This window comes from Saccoglossus kowalevskii, chromosome 8 (assembly GCF_978046115.1).
Source record: "Saccoglossus kowalevskii chromosome 8, keSacKowa6.1, whole genome shotgun sequence".
Lineage (NCBI taxonomy): Eukaryota > Metazoa > Hemichordata > Enteropneusta > Harrimaniidae > Saccoglossus > Saccoglossus kowalevskii.
The window spans coordinates 12,777,572-12,783,938 of record NC_140648.1 but is presented as its reverse complement, the minus strand read 5'-3'; the positions used below and the strand labels follow the sequence as shown (position 1 = coordinate 12,783,938).

Here is a 6,367-nt window from a genome sequence, read left to right as displayed (position 1 = left end):
ATCAGACTTTTTACACTTGCAACCTCTGGTGTAGAAAACACGGTCCGCAACATTTTGTATAATTGTGGGGTATCCCATGGTGGTGTAATCATACCATTTTCAACTTTGTAACCAGAGTTATCATAGGGAGGAAGGACCAGGCGATGTTTATGTACCTGTGCCTATAATTAGGTAATAAAACATGAATGATACCAATGTAATTGCAAAGCCATATTATTTGGTATAATACCCTCTTCTGTTTGCGTTCTGACTTGAATGGTATCGTGATTTTTTTAACCACAATATGTGTATTTCTTTTGGAGTAGAAATTGTCTTATTAATTTCAATGTTTTTGTACAATCACTATTTGAAATGAACAGCAGGTGACATATATTGTAAAAAATCTGAAGGAAACGCCTATGCTTGACCAATGAAGACTCGTTATGAAACCCTAAATAATGATCTGTCCAAGTAAAATGCTTTCTTTTCATTTCTGTCCTCACACTATTATTTTGTGTTATTGAACACACACAATTCCACAAAACAGGATCTATATTGTTCAGTACATTTTAAAACTGAGTTTGGAAAAATCAACTGATTGATAATCAATCACAAATTTCTTGCCTTGCTTCATACAATCAAGTATGCAAATTTTCAGATGCTAGATATAGTATTATGTAGTACCAGATAGCTCATCCTCACCTTGTTTAATGTTCCCTTCTGGTTTTTCAGTATAGGCTTTACTTCGTATGACAAGTCTAACACATCTTTGTTCCTTAAGACAAGTGTACCATATTTTGGAATTATTTTTCCACTCGATTTTATAGTTGAAAAATTGATGTGTTCACCAAATAGTTTGATACGCTGCATTTCACTATAAGTATTTTTGTGTGTAATTTGTAAGTGGTGTACTGGATTAATCCTTTTACTGTGCAACTTGGTTGCTACTTCACAGAAGTAATTATTTGTCTCTTGTAATAGTAAATGCCCATCAGTGGTTAGTTTGTCACCAACATATAAACGCATTTTGGCCAATAATATATCCTCAAGATTGCCACCAGGAGCAAAATGTTTTCCCTTAACAGATTGTATCAACTCGGCTAATTCAGAATCACTTGAGTGGCAACTCTTTTGATTAATTTTTTGACTTTTGATATACATGTAAAGATTCGTGTAACATGCTTTGCAGGATAATCTCAATGCTCACTGAAATACTCCTTCAGCAACTGTGGGGGAAGGGGATGTTTTATTTCACTGACAGGTAATCCCTGGTAAACAACACCATTGGTAAACCCTTTGATACCAAGATGATGATGCACATTACACATAGAAACTTCATCTGGGATTGTATCTACTTCTAATCTCACATGTAAATTAAACCTGGCCAAAATTCTGTGCTTGTCATCAATTTTAGACAAGGAACCTTTCCTGGACCTGCTCAGAAAATGTTTTTTTTTAATGATGACGCATGTTGCTTCTTGTATTCTCTCTCAATGAAATGTCTGCATATATTACAGACACATGCTTCTGATAGGATGTTCCAATCTTTGTAATCGTCAGGCTTATTTACAACATGGTACAACTGTGATGTGGAAATGTACCACATCGAGTACAAGAACCACGTTCATTTTTTTCTGGATGTGCTTGCTGACTTAATGGTAAACGATCACCAGAACAACCGATATTACCTTAAACATGAATGTTCTTTGGAGAAAAAAAACATATGACCATATAAAGGCCTATCCATATAAAACAAACTGAATCCAGCAATTGGCAATCCAAATGCAAATTTCTGATTTCAACCACTCACTTTTAGGAGTCTCAAGTTGAAACAAATATTCATGACAATCAAGATGAACAACAACTGTTATACCTCTAGATATGCTCTCTATTTTTTTCTAATTTGCCTTTAATTATGCTTTTCACGATGGTTTCAGACTCTTCCCACGATTCCGAACTTTTCTTCTGGTGGACCCCTTTGAATACTAGGATATTCTGTTACTCATGTAGTCATATTTACTTTTAACTCTGATAGTACTGTTCTCACTAGCATTCAAAAATCGTACTAACCAGTAGATTCGAACCAATGAACCATGTGGGTTGTCATATTAAGCTTTGTTTATCTCGATGGCAGTTGAGTGGTGTTCATTTTGCTAACTACTTCAATGTTCAGATGAGTTAAAAGCCACAACCATTGCTGGTTTTGGATAATTTCGGTTCCGATGAGTGTGTATCTAGTGGGATTCAAATCCATGGCGTTTGTTCTGTAAGGTTTTTCATATCTCATGTTGGCTACGCCGTAATATGCAACCACTTTCCCGTTTTATTGTGATTTTGTGAATGTTTAATGATGTCTTCCTCATCCGTCACGCCATGACCCAGTTTCAACCACATGGCCATTTTGCAACGAAGTGCGTGACCCTTGGCGTGATCCCACTGACTATATGATCGTTCTGTTCAACTGTTAGGTTAGGATTTATTACCGTTATTATCATTATATTGTCACGTAATTTGTAATTACCATTACGGTCAAAAATAATAACGAGCTCTCTGCCTTACATTGGGCTATCTGAATTTGTTAAAAATGAGTGTCAGCAAAGGAATGTATGATTAACTGAAATGTAACTCACAAAGTACAAAAAACAAAACAAAAAACATCTGGTATAGTTACAGGATGTACTGTTGTTAAGGCATTCCATGTTTCACAAATATGTTAACACTTCTATTCACCATCTATAACCAATAGATTGTTGCAATGAGAATGTGTGGTTGACCCTGATAATGGACAAAATATAGAGAAGATTATTAGGAAGTGGACTGTCATGCCGGGCAACTTTAAGTACTGAATTTACAATGCAAGGATGGATCTATGACTTATTTTTAATTTTATTTCACTGAACATGAAATCTTGAAATAACGGGTTACCGCCTTTAGGCACATTGATGTCAAATAAAAGCAATCTTATTTCTAATTGGCTTTATGACAGAATATTTATAGGTGTCACACGTAACGTAATATTACCGTAATTGGTATAGTACATGTGTGATGGTTCAAATACCAAAATGACAACAGTAACAGAAAGACTTCCCTGGCGGCGATGATAAAATACGAACACAGAGCCAACAGATGAGGTTTCAACTGGTACTGGTATTATTATACTCTGCAAACATCAAGTACAATAACGCGGTAAAACTCCACTACTCCAATGACTAGATACTTAAACTCCAACACAATTCAACGAGATCTCCGATCTGATCTCAGTGCTGAATAACTCCCCTATATATACCCACACTGTCTATAAATAGACCATTACATCAGCATACATAATGAGTCTGGAACATACTACAAATTTCTAGAATGTTCCATTACCTTCTACAGTGTCCTATTACCTATTCAATCAACATCTAAAAATTCCACCCAGACACAGTACGGTTCTAGAACATTCTCAGTCACACGGAAGTGGTAAACAAGTCGTATGTGACAGGCATGTTAACATTAGTTTCATAACAAAACAAAGAAAATAAGATAAAAAAATGCATCACCAGAACCAGTGTTCTCAATTTACATTTAGCGGCTTCTTCTTTATGTGCAGATGTTTCTTTGCAAGTTCATTGGTCCCATAGTACAACAGACCTTTTAAATTGCACAATGCAGCTACAACCTGAACAATTATTGATGCAACTCCATTGAGCGAAGTTGGAATCTGGTGCTTCAAAATTCTGAATGTTTTTAGCCTTTGTGTCGCTCTTTCTACATGGATGCGAAAGTTTTTTTTATTTCATTAACATTAAGTCTCTTTCCTACTCCACCAGTTGTCTTCCGGGTGAATGGTGGAGCAACAAGCTTTGCTCCTTTCTCCAACAGAGAGTCCTCAATATGAAACCCCCTGTCAGCCATAACAGCGTCTCCCTCATTGAGTTTATCAAGCAATCCACAATGCTCAGTCAAGTACCTATCCGAGACATTTCCACCCCACAATGAACTGACAAAAGTAAATGCACCATTAGGATTTATACCCACTAGACACTTGTATGTATTATGTGATTTATATTGTGAAAAGGTCTTATACTGTTCCCCTTTGTTAGCTGGTCGATCCATAAAAAAATCGGTGCAGTCAATAATCACACGTACAGATGGAAACCGCGTCTTGAAATCTGATGGCATGTTTGCTCTAACTGTAGCTTGTGATGGCCAGAAGACAAGAGCAGGAACGATAGTTTGGTTCAAGTAGGCTAACCAGGTAACTGTTATCTCTGTTACAGTCTTTGTACCTATGCAAAACAAATCAGCGAGTAAGAGTAATGGCAGTCTGATCAGTGTCAAGATGAACTGGAAGAAAATAGACACACTGTGCTGCTTCCCTGGCTTTGCACGATGTGTTCCCTCGTAGTTCTTAGTTCCCCGGCTGGCCCTTTCCAGAACCTCAGTTTCTCTGCTCCCTTTTCTACAGAACAGATCTGGTAATAAACAAACAAATATACAAAAACAAAACAAATTAATACATTGTCAAAAAAACAAAATACTTTTCAATAGCAATATTGGTCAATATGCTTTTTTTATTATTAATGTACATCAAAGTAAATTTCCTGGGCCCAAGAAGCCCAAGTTTGCACTGTACTTCACTGCTTTGTCAAAAATTTCAAAATCATATGAATTTGTATTTACATTAAAAAATTAGTACCTATATATATATTGAAATTATTTCAGCGTTTTTTCAGAAATATTCCCTCTTCAGGGTTAAAAAAATGAAGAAAAAAAAATGTATAACACTTTGAACATCATGTACCTTGCAACATGGTCTTTGACTGGATGCCAGTGTAGAAGTTGACACGTTCGTCGCTGCCAAGGATGGCGCTGTCAACCAGATCTTCGACGGGAGTCTTTGACGGTGTAGTTGATTTCACCTCTAGACGACAGATGTCAGCAGCAGTGAGCAGGCTTTGAGTTGACTTTGTAGAACTTGATGCTTGATGATAAGTGATGTTTTCTGGAATGAAGTGCATACCTGTATGCATAAATTAACAAACAATTATCAAATAATTCTATTTTACAGAAAAATCGCGCATAATTTCAAAAGGAAAAAAAATATTCTAAAACATGCAAAAAAAAGTTTAATGTTCAGGGCCGTAAATAAAAAAAAATTGTTGCTTTTCGCGTCACAGATAAAGGGGATGTGCACATGAGTAATTTTGAAAAAATCAAAAAACATCTGTACCTTTCAAAATATGGGCCTGGGTGATGCATTTATATAATTCCTGTATTCAAATGATACCTGATGATGATATTTCTAATAAAATGTGACTATTAGAACATAAATGTATTTCTTAATATCATGTTAAACTATTGTCTTGATTATCATTATTAATTTCATCGTGGCAAATTAACAATAACAGTGCACATGAGTAGGACTAAAACTAAGTAAGAGACATGAGTTATGACTGATGCACGACGACAATCGTATACAAAGATAAGGAAAAAAATCCCCATATTTACAATATTATTAATATTAGGAAATACAGCTGCTGCATTTGCGCATGAAAAAAAAAGCATGAAGTGAACTTACGGCAAACAATATTCTTGTTAATTTTCTTCGTTTGCAAGTGGACGGTGACTTCTCTACCAACGCTATCGGCAATATGGGAGCCACATGTAGTAGGTGCTCGTCGTGATCCAGCGAAGACGGCTGTTCCCTAATCTCGTCAGGCTCTGCCTCCAGGCTTGCACCGGGCAGGGTGCCGCTTGCGACTGCAGTGTCGGCTTGTGCTCGCTTCTCCACTGCTCCCGACTTTCTCGGATTCAGTACATAATTGTTCCACGAAAAATATTTGGGGAACCCCACTGCATTTCCATCACTTTGCAGCTGTTCCTTGTCAAAATGACGAGAACACAATCGTGAACGTACCGTGATTTCAAACTTGTCTTGCCTCCGAAGCAACTTTTTCCACGTCCCATAATGCATTTGGAACGAAGCGTGATAGCGCCATCTATGTAACCTTTACGTATTGGCGATAGCGAGAATTGTGGTTATTGCAGGAATGAACACTTCACACTGTGACTTTTGTTTGGTACTGAGAAACCAATTTCCATATTTTTAGAGAATGCATTGTATACTTGAATTATATCTCCAATCTTGTAGCCACCTTTAGTGGTGGTTGTGTTATTTTTATATTGCCAACACTTTTGGAGGCAATGTTCCATCTCGCCTGTACTTTAGTGGTGATACCTGAAATTAATTGTAAACATTTAAGAACTAACTTCTAAACTAAGATTTATAGCCAGTCATTTGAGTCATTTGACATGATGAGGGATCATTCAACCCATGAGCTTGTTCAGCAACCTGCGATGACAAGTGAGCTGAAAAAGAGAGTGAACGTTTTTAAGCATACCT

The 6,367-nt window shown here is 36.7% G+C and overlaps 1 pseudogene; it reads right to left on the bottom strand.

Moving 5' to 3' along the window:
* Positions 1 to 3,535: 3,535 nt before the first annotated feature.
* On the bottom strand, positions 3,536 to 5,938 carry LOC144359959 (uncharacterized; annotated as a pseudogene).
* Positions 5,939 to 6,367: the final 429 nt, after the last annotated feature.